Genomic DNA, 17,747 nt, shown 5'->3' on the forward strand with positions numbered 1-17,747 from the left:
CTCATTTGAGACCTAGTGACTCACTCACTAATTCCTCACCATGGGAATTAGCTACCACCCCAAGGGCTATGCTATGCACGCTAAATCACCTAGCATGCAAACATCAACAACAATCCACAATAACTCACTCACTAATTCCTCACCATGGGAATTGGCTACCACCATAAAGGCCATACTATGCACGCTAAATCACCTAGCATGCAACCATCAACAACAATCCACAATGGACATATGCTCACACTCTAAGCCATAAACAGTCCATTCATCTGACTCTCAAGTTCCCAAGTCACGATTGCCACCTGCTGGTCCTCCCCAAGCTACCTTTACCAAAGCAATCTCTTTACCCCGCAACTGCTTCAACTCTCGATCCTCGATCCTCATAGGTGATGTTTCAACAGTCAGGTTATCTCTCACCTGTACATCATCTACTTGGACCACATGCGACGGATCAGGAATGTACCTCCTCAACTGAGACACATGAAAAACCCCATGCAAATTCGCAAGTGACGGCGGTAAAGCGATACGATAGGCTACCTCCCCTATCCTCTCCAAAATCTGATAAGGACCAATAAATCGAGGTGTCAACTTCTTCGACTTCAAAGCTCGACCAACCCCAGTTATCGGAGTAACACGAAGAAACACATGATCTCCCTCTTGAAACTCAAGTGACTTCCTCCTCTTGTCGTGATAACTCTTCTGACGACTCTGAACAATCCTCATCTTCTCCTGAATCATCTTAATCTTTTCCGTAGTTTGTTGAACAATCTCCGGTCCAACCACAGCACTCTCACCGGACTCATACCAACATAAAGGTGTCCGACATCTCCTACCATACAAAGCTTCAAACGGTGCCATACCAATGCTCGAATGAAAACTATTGTTGTAGGTAAACTCAATCAAAGGTAAATAACAATCCCAAGCACCTCCCTTTTCCAAAACACAAGCCCTCAAAAGATCCTCCAGTGACTGAATTGTCCTCTCAGTCTGACCGTCAGTCTGCGGATGATATGCAGAACTCAATCTCAGCTTAGTTCCCAAAGCCCTCTGCAAACCTTCCCAGAACTTCGATGTAAATCTAGGATCTCTGTCCGAAACAATACTCGACGGAATACCATGCAAACTTACAATTTTCTCAATATACAACTCAGTTAATCTCTCTAACGGATAATCCATTCTGATTGGAATGAAATGAGCCGATTTTGTCAATCTGTCAACAATCACCCAAATAGCTTCAAAATTCTTAATTGTCCTCGGTAAACCAGAAACAAAATCCATACTGATACTATCCCACTTCCACTCTGGAATAGCCAACGGTTGCATTAGCCCAGACGGCTTCTGATGCTCAATCTTCGACTTCTGACAAGTCAAACAAGAATAAACAAAACTCGCAATTTCTCTTTTCATTCCCGGCCACCAAAATAACTTTTTCAAATCATGATACATCTTCGTAGCCCCAGGATGAATACTCAGGCCACTACGATGTCCTTCCTCAAGAATACTCTTCTTAAGTTCGGTAACATCCGGAATACACACCCGATTACCAAATTTCAAAACACCATTCTCATCAACTCTGAATTCACCACCTTGACCTTGATTCACTAGAGTCAACTTATCAACCAAAAGCACATCGGATTTCTGACCCTCTCTAATCTCATCCAGAATACCACTGGTTAACTTCAACATTCCCAATTTAACACTATTGTGAGTACTCTCACACACCAAACTCAAGTCTCTAAACTGCTCAATTAAATCCAATTCCTTAACCATTAACATAGACATATGCAATGATTTCCGACTCAATGCATCAGCCACTACGTTTGCTTTACCCGGATGGTAATTCAAACCAAAGTCATAATCCTTCAGAAACTCTAACCATCTCCTCTGTCTCATATTCAGCTCTTTCTGATCAAACAAATACTTTAAACTTTTATGGTCGCTGAAAACCTCAAATCTTGACCCATACAAGTAATGCCTCCATAACTTCAGAACAAATACCACAGCTGCCAACTCTAAATCGTGTGTCGGATAGTTCCTCTCATGAACCTTCAGTTGTCTCGAAGCATAAGCTACAACCTGCTTATTCTGCATCAAAACACCACCCAAACCCAACAATGAAGCATCACAGTAAACCTCAAATGGTTCCAATGGACTTGGTAATATCATAATAGGAGCAGTAGTTAACCTTCTCTTCAACTCTTGGAAACCTTCTTCACACTTTGAGTCCCAAACAAACGCTTGCCCCTTTCTAGTCAACATCGTCAACGGTAACGCCAACTTAGAAAATCCCTCAATGAATTTCCTATAATAACCTGCAAGTCCAAGAAAACTCCTTATCTTAGAAACTGACTACGGAGCTTCCCACTTAGATACCGCTTCTATATATCTTAGAAGGATCAACAGCAACACCACCTCTTGAAATCACATGACCAAGAAAACTAACCTCTTCTAACCAAAATTCACACTTAGACAGTTTAGCAAATAACTTCTTTTCTCGTAAAACTCTTAAAACCACTCTCAAATGTTCAGCATGCTCTTCTTCAGATTTCGAATACACCAAAATATCGTCAATAAACACCACAACAAACTTGTCTAGGTACGGATGGAAAATCCTATTCATATACTCCATAAATACCCCAGGCGCATTAGTCACACCAAAAGGCATTACATAATACTCATAATGTCCATACCTTGTTTTGAAAGCAGTCTTCTGAATATCCTCAGTTTTCACACGTATCTGATGATACCCCGATCTCAAATCTATTTTGCTGAACACACTCGCACCAACCAACTGATCCATCAAATCATCAATCCTCGGCAAAGGATACCGATTCTTGATCGTCACTTTATTCAGTTGCCTGTAGTCCACACACAACCTCATAGTACCTTCTTTCTTCTTAACCAATAACACTGGTGCGCCCCACGGTGACACACTCGGACGAATAAATTTCTTATCCAACAGATCTTCCAGCTGACCCTTCAATTCAGTTAACTCAACAGCAGACATACGGTACGGAGCCATCGACATCAGTCTAGTACCAGGTACCAAATCAATCGAGAACTCAACTTCACGCTCTGGCGGTAATTCATTCACCTCTTCAGGAAACACATCAGGAAAATCACATACCACAGCTAGATCGCAAATTACCAGTTTATCTTTAGCCTCCAAAGTCGCTAACAGCATAAACAACTCTGCCCCATCTGCTACTGCCTCATTCACCTGCCTTGCTGATAGAAACAAACTCTTTCCTTCCTCAATCTCAGGAAAAATCACAATCTTATCAAAACAGTTGATATAAACTCGGTTAAACACCAACCAGTTCATACCCAGGATAACATCAATCTGCACTAGTGGAAGACACACGAGGTCCATCCCAAAGTCTCTACCAAAAATACTCAAAGGACAATCTAAACAAACTGAAGTAGTAGTCACTGAACCCTTCGCAGGAGTATCAATCACCATACTCCCATGCATCTCAGATATCTCTAACTTAAGTTTCACAGCACAATCCAAAGATATAAAGGAATGAGTCGCACCTGTGTCAATAATAGCTACAAGAGGAAAGCCATTAATATAACACGTACCTCGGATCAAACGATCATCTGCAGAAGTCTCAGAACCCGATAAAGCAAAGACCTTGCCTCCCGACTGGTTCTCCTTCTTCGGCTTAGGACATTGTGGACTGATATGACCCACCTCTCCACAATTGAAACAAGTCATAGTCTTCGACCGGCACTCTGCAGCCAAGTGACCACCTTTTCCACACTTGAAACACTTCTTCTCAGCACTGGTACACTCATGGATACGATGTCCAGCCTGACCACATCTGTAACACTTAGCAGGGGCACTGGAGTCTCCCCCACTAGGTCTCTTTATCCCACTCTGTCTCTGGAAACCTTTGCCAGCTGCATACGGTTTCCCACGATCATTCTGATTCTTGCCTTTCCTATCAACCCTCTGCTGATAGCTCTCCGTTCTGGCCTTGGTATCCTGTTCAAAAATCCTGCAACAGTCAACCAAGTCAGAAAACACTCTGATCCGCTGATACCCAATAGCCTGCTTGATCTCGGGACGTAACCCGTTCCCAAACTTCACACATTTTGAAAATTCCCCAGTAGCCTCATCATAGGGAGTGTAATACTTCGACAGCTCTGTGAACTTAGCAGCATACTCAGTAACAAACCGGTTGCCCTGCTTCAATTCTAAGAACTCTATCTCTTTCTTTCCTCTGACATCCTCTGGAAAGTACTTCCTCAGGAATCTCTCTCTGAACACCGCCCAAGTGATCTCAGCACCCCCAGCAGCTTCCAACTCAGTGCGGGCAGCAACCCACCAATCATCTGCTTCCTCTGACAGCATATGTGTACCGAACCTGACCTTCTGGTTATCGGCACACTCAGTCACTCGGAAGATCCTTTCGATCTCCTTCAACCACTTCTGAGCACCATCTGGATCGTATGCTCCCTTGAACATTGGAGGATTGTTCTTCTGGAACTCACTCAGTTGACGAGCAGCTCCCAGTCCCACAACATTCGGATTCCCTCCAAGTACTCCAGCTAGCATACCCAGAGCCTCAGCAATCGCAGCATCGTCTCTACCTCTTCCAGCCATCTCTATTCTGAAAACCCAACAAGCTAAAACAATAAGTACTGATAGGGTTACACAACACCTATCACGTACAGGGAAACAGAATAATTACGACTCGACTCGACCGACTATGCTCTGATACCACTAATGTAACACCCTTCTAAAATACCCCAATAATCAATTAATTCAACAAAATATAAATCAGAGTAGATATGCAATTTAAGGGTGTCACACTTGACACTTCACACCATTCACCATAATAACTTGTCATGCTCATTTATTAATCAAAAATAAAACATTGCACAATTTGCAGCGGATAGAGATCTAATCAATCATGCAAACCATGTAATCACATTACATGTAAACTGTTCAACAACCACAATTGAAAACAAAGTAAAACATCCCGTCCCGATGTTACATCTACCAGAGCATGACCCACTAAGGAACTACACTAGACTCCAAGCACTAGCTTCTACTCAATCACTGCTCGTTACCTGAAACATAGTTGTAAGGGTGAGTTCCTCAATCGATATAATAAGCATTATAAAATATCATGTAATGCTAAGTAATTTAACACATTTCATCACCCAAATCAGATCACACATTCAGTAACGGCAACATCAACTCAAAATCATAATCATACTCAACCCAACACAAAACACACGTATAATATTGGAATACATCCATTCATATTATACGCCATACATACATTATGCAATGAGACTCCATGCATGCGGTACCGACTATTCGTGAACACATAGTTCAACCTCACCGATCAAACCCAGATACGGCTACCAAGCTCACTAGTCCCACTCATTTGAGACCTAGTGACTCACTCACTAATTCCTCACCATGGGAATTAGCTACCACCCCAAGGGCTATGCTATGCACGCTAAATCACCTAGCATGCAAACATCAACAACAATCCACAATAACTCACTCACTAATTCCTCACCATGGGAATTAGCTACCACCATAAAGGCCATACTATGCACGCTAAATCACCTAGCATGCAACCATCAACAACAATCCACAATGGACATATGCTCACACTCTAAGCCATAAACACTCCATTCACAATTGCATACATAACAGATACATTCACAGCATTATGCATACCATCATACATCATCAACATATTTATCACAGAATCATATTCATATCATGCCAAATAATAAATCACAGTATTAGCACACTCTACTAATACCCCTACTGCTCAAAACAACGGGAAATGATCCCTACTATATCATACACCAATATAGGCCAATCATCAACTATGTACACAATATTTAAATATCAAATTTTCCACTTTTCCAACAGTGTTAACCGGTTAACGCCCTGGGTTAACCGGTTAACGCAACACAGAACACGCTTCCTGGCACATTTTAACAGTGTTAACCGGTTAACACCCTGGGTTAACCGGTTAACGCAAGACAGACAGCAATTTCTCATAATTCATAACAGTGTTAACCGGTTAACACCCTGGGTTAACCGGTTAACGCAAGACAGAAAGCTGTTCCTGCGCTAACACGAACAGAATGCAGAATTACCCGCATTTTTCGCCGTCGGAGGACTTCCGGACCTCCGATTTCGATTCCGTAAACGGCTACACGTCCAGAAAATCACAACTCATCCAAATATAGATTCAATTACAGTTTTAACATAACTTATTCATCACCATTTACAGCATTCCTCATCCCAATTAGGGTCAATTCAATGGCTTATTACTACCCATTACATGTTAACCCATAATACCCATTAAACGACGATAAACCCCCCTTACCTGAGTTAATCCGGCAAATCCTTTCTTGACCTTCAACAATCGTGAATTCTCCTCTTGAGCCCTAGCCTCTTCTTCTCCCTTTCTCAGTTTCTTCTCTTTTCTCCCAATGTTACGTGTTCTCTGCTTTCACGTAAAAACCCTTTTTACCAAATGGGACCTTATATATATTCCAACTTTATTATTCCAATAATAATAATCCAATAATATTCCAATTATTTAATTAAATTAATAAATATACTATTAACTTAAATTAAATAATTATCATATTTTATCGGGGTGTTACACAACTACCCTTTTCCACTTCACCTGTTATATGTTCTTCAATCATTTTGTTGTTGTCCTTCATTAGCTTTATATCCACCATATTATTTTTATAAGTAAAACATCTATCTTAAAAATCTAAATATTTGTTAGCACAAATAGCTTAAATTATTCTTACAATTACGATAAAGGTTTTGAAGTTTGAGGATCGTGAACTATCATGTCAAGTATCTGCTTTGTTTTGAGCTTTAATCATTTCAAAATATCTGTAGTCGTTCTATGAGATATAAGTTATGAGTTGGGAATGTAGTTAAGAGTCTCTTGAATCTCTTGTAAGTTGCACCTGGTGATTCCCCACCACTATATCTAAAAATTGTGATATTGTAGTGCTCGTGAGAATCAACGAGTACCCCATCAAGAGGAATCTCCAAAAACAGCTAGGGATATGAGCATATGATAGAGCAAATGATATAAAAGAACATTTAGAATTGGTCGAATTTCTTCTATATTTACGGAGAGAAAGGGGCTCTGAAAAGTTCAAGGCGTTCATCTTCACTCTGAAATTAAGTTCGTGGCCTGATTTAAAGGGTTGAGGTACATGTCAATTAATTCATGGGGAGAACTTCATATGCTTTTTTCGGTGCATCTCATGGTATCTCGAAGGCAACCCATGTTTTTGGAGAGATTTAAATCTATCATAAATGAAAAAGATGAAATATCTTGATCATATATTGAGAAGTTCAATAGAGAATAAATTCTAGTGAAGACCGATGGCGGTGAGATGAAGAAATGTATGCTAAGTCTCGGACTCCGATCGGGGTCCAAGTTTGTTAAAATCATTATTATCATGGCCCATAAAACCTTCAACAAACTGCTTGCAAGGGTCGAGAAATATATTCAGTGCAAGAAACAATTAGAAGCCAACAAGATAACCTATGAATGAGGGTCCGTGAAATAAGAGACAAGCAGAATGAGAAATGAAGAGACCAGGCACGAAACCGATCAGAAAGGAAAAGTTAAAAAAAATATTGAACCAAGCGAAAAGGCAAAGAAGCACCCTCATCTAGGTACATACACTGCACTCCATTGTACATATTGAGAGAGTGCATCCTGCAAGAGTGTATCAACATGGAGTTTCAAGAAGAGCAAGTTAAGACACCGAGACCTATTTGATAACATCCCATAGTGGAAAAATCATGATATTATCACTTTTACCAGTGTAACGACCATAACATGAATGAGTATGTTCAATCGAAAAAATCTATCAAATATCTAACTAATAAGGAAAGAATGTATATATTTTCCCATAAGGGGAAAGTCATATCCAAAGATAAGAGTTCGAAGGATGATATCCCATTGAGAAGAAGGAACGAAATAACCCAAGTAACCAAGAAAGAGAAACATTATGATGATGAAGAGAAAAAAAAATTCAGTTCCTTAAAACCGTAGTCGGATGCACGCTAATCGAATGTGAGAGTCTACACATCCTAATTAACATTGAGGAAGAGCCACAACAGTCATGGGAGACGCTCCTTATCATTACTTAGACCAACCCAAAGGAAGCAAATAATGGAAGTGGCCAACTGAGCCAAATATCCCAAAAGGAAACCACACTAGTCACGACAAGGATAATTTCATGAGGATTCCCTTATTCTGAAGTAGCCTTTTATAACTCTATAAATAGAAACTTAAGGACAATATTGCAGGAATATAAATCACCAAAAGAACCTCTCATAAGAGGCATTCCACCCCTTTCCTTTTATGACAAAAACCTACCCAACAGGGTTCTAAACTCTCACGTTTCGTTTGAAATACGTAGAACTTTGGGGGAATAAAGGAGCTATTGCAACATCATGCATGTTGATCTCTTGGAAAAATTGAACCTAACTCGATAGAGTCTCGTCCCTTACAAAGGAAGCTACCTCCAATGGTTCAATGGATAGATGAAGAGACTGTGGGGATACATCAAGCTAATGGTAGATTTCGAGAGAAAGGAAAACAAAAATAAAATAAAACTCAGTTCCAAGTAGTCGATTGTAACTCTATGTACAACTATATTATCAGACTCCCAACACAAACCATACTAGGAGTTATCGCTTCGACAGTCTACTTGAAATTAAAGCATCACACTAACGAGAGGACGTGTGGCTACCGTGGAAGCAAACTAGAGGTACATCGGTCCTTTTTTCTTGGCATCCCTCGGTCTCTATTAGACACCATTGGAGTTATAAGAGATTAAAGGAAGGGACTAAAACTGATTAAAGGAGGGGACTTGAATAATCAAAGAACAAAGAAAATAGGAAAGGAAAGGAAATTGGAGACAGCTAGGTCATCTCATCATCCTCCTCTATAGACACCATTGGAGTTATAAGAGATGATTTCTCCAATTTCTTGATGAGTTTGTTAATCTTTGAATGCATTGACCTTTGAACATCACATATTTCATTGAGAATGTTTGAGGATGATGAAGGGATGTAATTGTTTCTTCATTTTATTGCCCTAGATGGTTTCTTAGGAGGTAGTGCAATGAGTTTTCTTCCTTGAATGTCATACCTCATTCGACTTAAGATGCTTTTTCCTGTTATTGAATGCACACTTTCCGATTCTTCTTCATCCAAGTCAAGGCCGAAATACATCAAGATTTTTGTGATTAATTCACTATAGGGTAGAATCATGTTCTTCCTTTTGTTATCAAACATATGATGGACCATAGAATCTACCCAATTCTTTTCAACTCCATTTTCCAAAAACCAAACCAGAGGAATATCTGATTTTTGAATAATACTTGAGTTGCTTTTTTCTTGGGAAGAAAACACGATTCATCTATAGTGAATCATCAGACTGTCAAGGATTATAGCACTAGCGGTGAGAGGATAGTGAATGCTAGAAGATGGATCAGTTAAGAGAGATAGGCTTAAAACCTCAAAATTGAATTTGTTACCTTCATCATCATATAGATTATAGTCTGGATTGAGAATGGTAGGTTCCAGGCTTGTGAAAATTCTTCAAGAGATATGGTTATGGGGTATTTCTTTACATCGAAGCTTATAATACCCTTTGTGCAGTTGGGGTTTACATAAAACATATTCACTAATTCGGGATACCTTTCTTAAGGTATCTAAAAAATGAAGTTTCTTAAACTAGCATTGTTGAAGGCTTATACAAAGAGGAAATGTTTGAATAGATCCTCATCCAAGTAATGATAGGTGTACAATTATCTTTCAGAAAAGTATCGATTGGAATTTTTCTCTTGTTCTTTAGTTGAGAAATTTTCAGAGGAGTAAGATGGAGAGGCTTGGGGGGGGTCAGGTTATTTTTGGTTCCATTTGAGGTGATGATGAGGAAATGAGAGATAAATATGTCAATTACATATGTATCCATTCATCCTACTATAACGTTAGTTGATCACTAAGGACCAGTGATGTTGAGATCATCCACAACGGAAAAATTTTGCTTTGATCACCATCGTTTATATCCACCCTCATTGATCATTCTTGGATCGAAGACTTTAAATTTATAAACCATTATATACTCAAGAGTATACTATTTTCTTTACACAACTCCATTTAATATACACAAAGGCTTTGAGCTATAGAGCATTCTTTCCAAACATATTAAGGTTTCACCTTTGGTACCTAAACTTGCTTAATTCCAAGTTGAAATTATGGTCTTCGCAGGACAGATGTTGGACATAATGTCTGAGATAATGTGTACAATGTTTTATACTAGATTAACATATTACAGGAATTAAATTATAAAGCCGTAAAGAACACACAGGATTGGTAACCCAGTTTGGTGCAATATCACCTACGTCTGAGGGGCACTCAACCTAAGAAAGAAAATCCCTTCTTAATAGTATTAGTATAAATAGTCTTAGATGAACAAACCTTATTAAATGCCTCTCTTCCTAATACTACCCGTCAATTTCTATTCAGGGTCGCTATAGAACAACTCCACTCCCAATAGTCAGAAGGACAAATGAACTTACTCTAAACTCGCTCGGTTCAAGGCCACTTTCCTAATACTACCCGTAAAGATTCGTTCAGGCTCCTATTGAATAAGAGACCCCCTCACTTTCATTCAAACACTCTCCATGTGTTTGGAAAATTACAATAATAAGATGGGTGATATAACAACCTTAAAACTCAAAACTTTATTCAACTAATTTAGATTTGAAGGACATGAATAAAGTGTACAAAATACAAACAAAAACAAAGACTCAACTAAAACAAAATTCTCCTAATGAGTAGATATTTTCTCTTGAGATTTGAGTCTTCACAAAAGAGATGAACTCCTTATATAACCATAAAAGTCCAACTCCAAAATCCCATAAGGATTTAGGTCATTAAGTCGGTTAAACTAAAAAGCACTTAAGATCAATCTGCAATAATGATGATTGTCAATCTTAATTGATCTCCTTGATTAAATATGAATATATTGATTATTTTATTGTATTTGATTCAGATCACATCCTCCAAAACTCACATAATCAATCAAATCTTTATTAGGAAGATTGAGATTTGTACTTGTCAAAAATTACAGGGTGTGTGTGTTCCCTCTACAAGAGTAAGGGGACTCAGAGGCCTTTGTATGTGTATTACAATTTGGGTAGTGAAGGATTTCTCACAGCGGAGAGAAGTCCTGTAAGGTGGTTTTTAGGATATTTAAAGGATCAACTCACATGAGGTGAGAGACCTTGTTGGTGGTCGGCGCAGCTGGGTTGCAAGCGGGTGGTTAGGTTTGTTGGTGTAAGCCCTAGAGGCCAATACTTTTGGTACTTGTATCGAATTATTTATTAATAATAAAAGGCATTTTCTTTATTAATGGTTGATTAATAAAGTCCTTAGAATAGATAATCCGTTTAATGTATTAAGTGTGACTTAATCATGAGAACACATTAAACATAAGGACACTATTCTTAAAGCATCCGTAGTCGAGCTTTAATGTGAAGTGGGATAACATTAAAGCATTAAGACTATTATGTTTGTAGACTGATGATCACACCTCATGGATCATGGATAAAGAGTTATCGAGTCTTAAACATAGGTATGAATATTAGGAGTAATATTTATACCGGATTGACCCGCTATGAGAATACTATATAGAAAGTTATGCAAAGTGTCATAAGTTATTCTCATGGTGATAATAGTGTATACCACTCTTCGACCTGAAACCACTATGGATCCTAGATGTAGAGTCGAGTGCTTTGTTGCTGATCTAACGTTGTTCGTAACTGGATAACCATAAAGACAGTTGATGGGTACTCCACGAAGCATACTGAGGGACATGAGTGTCCTAGATGGAATTTTCCAATCCTGCGTAACAGGATAAATGTCTATGGGCCCAATATTGAACTGGACAAGGGTGACACGGTCTATACCTTGTGTTCAATATAGACATAAGGGCAAAGGGATAATTATACACATAATTATTATCACAAGAGGTTTTGTCAGATCACATGACATTTTCGTGACTTGGGTAGCAGTGATGTGTTGCTAGATACCGCTCACTGTTTATTATGTTAAATGCGTGATTTAATATAATTGCCAACGCCATGAAAACCTATAGGGTCACACACAAAGGACGGATTGATGAGAGATAGAGTAACTAAGGAACACCGTAAGGTACGGTGCACTTAAGTGGGAGACGAAATATGGTAAGGTACCAAATACTTAAGTGATTTTGGGCATATTATAAGATATGGGCCAAAATACACTTAAGTGGGCTTTTTAGCTTGAAGCCCACACAAGTGGTTCTATAAATAGAACCCCTTGGGTAGAAGCATTGTCACTCCAATCCACTCAGACAGAAATTCAAGTAGAGACTTGGAATTTTGTTTCTCTCTTTCTCTCACTCAAAGCCTTCATTCATAACAGCTAGCACTGCGATTGAAGGAATCCGTTCGTGTGGACTGAGTAGAGACGTTGTCATCGTTCAATGTTCGTGATCGCTCTGTGGATCTGTATCAAAGGTTTTGATCATTATCAGAGATCTGCACCAAAGGTTTGAATCACCACAAGAGGTAACGATTCTATCATTGATCATGCCCATTCGTAAGGATCACTAAATGGAGAAATTTTTAAATTCCGCTGCGCCTTAGATGGCAATTCTCCTACAATGGTATCAGAGCCACTTACGAAACCATGAATCTGATATTTGTTTTTGTTCTGTAATAATATGATTAAAGACAGAATGAATCAAAGATTAAATTGAGATCGATCAAGTTACATATATGTGATATATGTAATCCTGATGCAAAATACATTATATATGATATAGTGTTCTTGTTTCGTTCATTCAAACCCTCGATGATTGTTTTCCTTTGAGCGATCAATGGTCGTTTGCTTCTTGATCCGACATTAGTATGGTGAAGCAATGACGTGTTGATCAATCATACTGAATTAACAATCGAGATGTGTTTGACGGTCTGAAATTGGTGCATCAGGGTTAGTGACGACACAAGGGTTGTGTTGTCAGAGAGTTATGCGTTTGGGGTATGACTGCACAAGAGTTGTGCGTTCTAAACACTTTTCCGAACAGTGTTAACCGGTTAACGCGTATGGTTAACCGGTTAACGCAATGCGAAATAAAAAAATTTGAGTTTTCAAACAGTGTTAACCGGTTAACGCTTTTGGTTAACCGGTTAACGCAAGACGAAATTCAGTTTTCTGAGTTTTTCAAACAGTGTTAACCGGTTAACGCATATGGTTAACCGGTTAACGCAAGGCAGAAAAGAATTTTCTAAAAGTTTTCAAACAGTGTTAACCGGTTAACGCATATGGTTAACCGGTTAACGCAAGGAAAAATTCACCCGTTCGGCTAGAAAAAGTGCTTTGAAGTATCAAGTGTTGATACGAAAAACGACGTCAATTTTAAATGAATTGTTCATTAAAATTTTCGAGCAGGGGCGCTGCCCCCTTGACCCCTGTCCGCTAACCGGGCAGCGGAACACCCATTCCCGCTGTCCGGGCAGCGGACCCCCGGCTAACTCTGCGTAGTGTGATCGGTCGTCGAAATTTAATTTGATTTTAATTAATTAAAGGAATTAATAATAATAATAAAGTGTTTATTGTTGTCTTGTGGTGATCGGTTATGGCCTTAGTTTTCCTTTATTCTGCTTTGGTTTTTAAAATACGACCTGCGTGTCATGCCTCTCTCTTAAACTCCCAAATGTAACTTCTTTTCTCATCTCACTCCCTCGTATGTAAAACGAGTTTCTTTCATGTAATGTAATGATATGAAGAAAGCAAAGAAGTCAGTGCCAAAGGAGGACAACCTTGAAGATCTTGCTTGGAGAAGCTTAGATCGTTGTAGGTTAGCTTAGGTTCTCTCATTGGCTTGGGAGAACAATTGCGCTAGGGGCCATAACTGTTTCATTTTGTTTGTATGTATGTTGATGCATGTGAATGTATGTTGATGCATGTGAGAGACGGTTTATATGATAAACAAGCCGGTGAGATCAGAAAAATTGCAATTCCCTCAAAATAAATATTAAGTTTAAGCTTTCCAAGTTTTAACACTCATCAAGACTAGTATCGAATAATGTAGGTTTCGCCTACGCGAGGTGCATGTTCTATATTAGTAAGGTGCGATGGGATAATTGTAATATCCAACTGTTAAAACAATGGGTCAAACTTAACTAAACAAATTATAATAAGATTATATATATGTTTAGAAGCAAGAGTTGGGAATGATCCATATGATGGATTGGAATAAGGAGTTATTCACCCAACTGAAATTTTTGAGAGTTGTATGAGATACAATTGGAAGGAGTTCCTACCTAAATAACCTAGTTTTGTGTAATCCGCCTACGCGGACTTAGAACGAAGTGAAATATGGATCTCGACCCACTAGAAAATCTTCCAACGGGATTTTCCGAATCAAATGATGAGGGTCATTTGTTTTGACTAAAATAGTGGGAGCATATTTAATTAAAGGCCTAATTGAATATGTCAATGATACTTATATTTTCATTAATCCTTATGTAGATTACCATGACAGCAAACACCTCTAACAACATCCTGCGATCAATCCTTGATAAGGAAAAATTGTCTGGGACAAATTTTCTGGATTGGCACCGAAACCTGAGGATTGTCCTCAAACATGATAAAAAGCTGTATGTCTTGGAGACACCTGTTCCTGAAGAGGAACCTCCTAGTTTTGCACCTAAGGCAGAAAGAGATGCTTATAAGAAGCATGTCGATGATGCCAATGAAACTGCTTGTCTCATGCTGGCTACCATGAACTCAGAATTGCAAAAGCAACATGAGAACATGTCAGCGTTCGATATGATCGAACACCTGAAGTTGCTCTATCAAGAGCAAGCAAGGCATGAGAGGTTTGAAGTTTCAAAAGCCCTTTTTCAAAGAAAGTTAGCTAAGGGAGCCCCTGTAGGTCCCCATGTACTCAAGATGATTGGGTATGTGGAAAACCTTGAGAGATTGGGTTTTCCCCTCGAAAAGGAACTTGCAACTGATTTGATCTTGCAATCGTTGCCAGATAGTTTCAGTCAATTTGTCCTAAATTTCAATATGATTGATATGGACAAATCTCTTCCTGAACTGCTCACCATGTTAAGAACTGCCGAGCAGAATCTGAAGTCAAAAGGGAAGTCCATTCTGATGATCGGAAATGGAAAGAGACAGAACAAAAGGCCCACTAAGCAGAGTGATAAGGGGAAAGGCAAGGAAGTTGCCAATCCCAGACCCACTGCTGCTTTGAAGCCTAGTGGAGGCATAGCAAAAGAAGGCACCTACTTCCATTGCGGTAAGACCGGACACTGGAAGAGGAACTACCCAAAGTACCTGGAAGATAAGAAGAATGGAGTAGAGACTTCAACTTCAGGTATTTTTGTTATTAATTTATCTACTTCTGCATCATGGGTATTAGATACTGGATGCAGTTCTCACATTTGTACAAATGTGCAGGAACTAAAAAGGAGTAGAGATTTGGCAAAAGGTAAAGTCGACCTACGAGTTGGCTATGGAGCAAAGGTTTCTGCTTTAGCCGTAGGAACTTTTGTACTGACTTTACCTAGTGGTTTAATAATTCAGTTAGAGAACTGTTATTATGTACCTGCAATTGGCATGAATATTATTTCCATTGCTTGTTTGGACAAGTTTGGTTTTTTATTTATAATAAAGAACAATTGTTGCTCAATTTATTTGAATGATATATTCTATGCTACTGCACAAATGAACAATGGACTATATGTCCTTGATCTTGAAATGCCTATTAATAACATTAATACAAAAGGGTGAAACCTAACGAGTTAAAACCAACTAGGTAAGAATATTAAAACTCTTCGATCAGATCGAAGTGATGAGTATTTAATCCTAGAGTTTGATGACTATCTAAAAGAGTGTGGGATCCTATCCCAACTTACTCCTCCTGGAACATCCTAATGGAAGGGTGTATCTGAGAGAAGAAATCGAACCCTGTTGGACATGGTCCGATCCATGATGAGTCACACCAATCTTCCAAACTCCTTTTAAGGACATACACCATTGACATCAGCTTATACACTTAACCGTGTTCCATCCAAAAGGTTGAAAAGACACCATATGAGATATGGAGTGGTAAGAGACCACATATGTCTTACATGAAGATTTAGGGTTGCGAAGTTTATGTGAAACGACAAATTTCAACTAAGCTTGAGCCCAAATCTGACAAATGCTTATTTGTGGGGTATCTTAAAGAAACAAGAGGATATTATTTCTACAATCCTTCTGAGGGCAAAGTGTTTGTCGCTCGAACTTGAGTTTTCCTCGAAAGGATTTTATTTCTAAAGGAATCAGTGGGAGGAAAGTAGAACTTGAAGAAATTCAAGAATCACAAAGTATCGATACACCTATGGAGGAATTAGAGCAGGAAACACAAGTAGTTGTGTAAGAGCAACCTGCTCAAGTAGAACAAGACCAGCATAGGTCCGGCAGGATACGTCACCTACCTGAGATATATGGATATCTGATCTAGGTGATGTATTACTCATGGATCAAGATGAGCCTGTGACCTACTCATGGCATCTTCGTTTTGATGAAACAGTTAAACTGTATGGATTCATCAAGAACGAAGATGAGCCTTGTGTCTACAAGAAGGTTAGTGGGAGCATGATCGTATTCCTGGTATTATATGTAGGTGACATATTACTCATTGGAATCGATATCCCTACCCTGCAACAAGTAAAGTCTTGGTTGGGGAAATGCTTTTCTATGAAGGACCTAGGTGAAGCAGCCTATATATTAGGAATCAGAATCTATAGAGATAGATCACAAAACTGCTTGGCCTAAGTCAGAGTACATACATAGACAAAGTGCTGAGACGCTTTAATATGAATGATTCCAATCTGGTTATGTGTTTTGCTTAAATGGTGGCACTGTGAGCTTGAAAAGTTCAACGCAAGATGCAATTGCTGATTCTACAACTGGGGCCGAGTATATTGCTGCCTTAAGTGCAGCAAAGGAAGCTGTTTGGATCAATAAACTTGGCATAGTCCCTAGCATTGTGGATCCCATTGGTCTCTATTATGATAACAATGGTGTTATCGCACAAGCTAAGGAGCCTAGATCTCACAAACGATCCAAACACATACTTAGGCATTGTGCAAAAATATGTAAAGTACCTACACTTGACAATATAGCTGACCCACTGACAAAGCCTCTTGCGCAGCAGAAGCATGATGGCCATACTAGATCAATGGGCATACGGGGTATGCCTGATTGGCTCTAGTGCTAGTGGGAGATTGTTGGTGTAAGCCCTAGAGGCCAATACTTTTGGTACTTGTATCGAATTATTTATTAATAATAAAAGGCATTTTCTTTATTAATGGTTGATTAATAAAGTCCCTAGAATAGATAGTCCGTTTAATGTATTAAGTGTGATTTAATCATGAGAACACATTAAACATAAGGACACTATTCTTAAAGTATCCGTAGTCGAGCTTTAATGTGAAGTGGGATAACATTAAAGCATTAAGACTATTATGTTTGTAGACTGATGATCACACCTCATGGATCATGGATAAAGAGTTATTGAGTCTTAAACATAGGTATGAATATTAGGAGTAATATTTATACCGGATTGACCCGCTATGAGAATACTATATAGAAAGTTATGCAA

This window comes from Lathyrus oleraceus, chromosome 6, assembly GCF_024323335.1.
Source record: "Lathyrus oleraceus cultivar Zhongwan6 chromosome 6, CAAS_Psat_ZW6_1.0, whole genome shotgun sequence".
Lineage (NCBI taxonomy): Eukaryota > Viridiplantae > Streptophyta > Magnoliopsida > Fabales > Fabaceae > Lathyrus > Lathyrus oleraceus.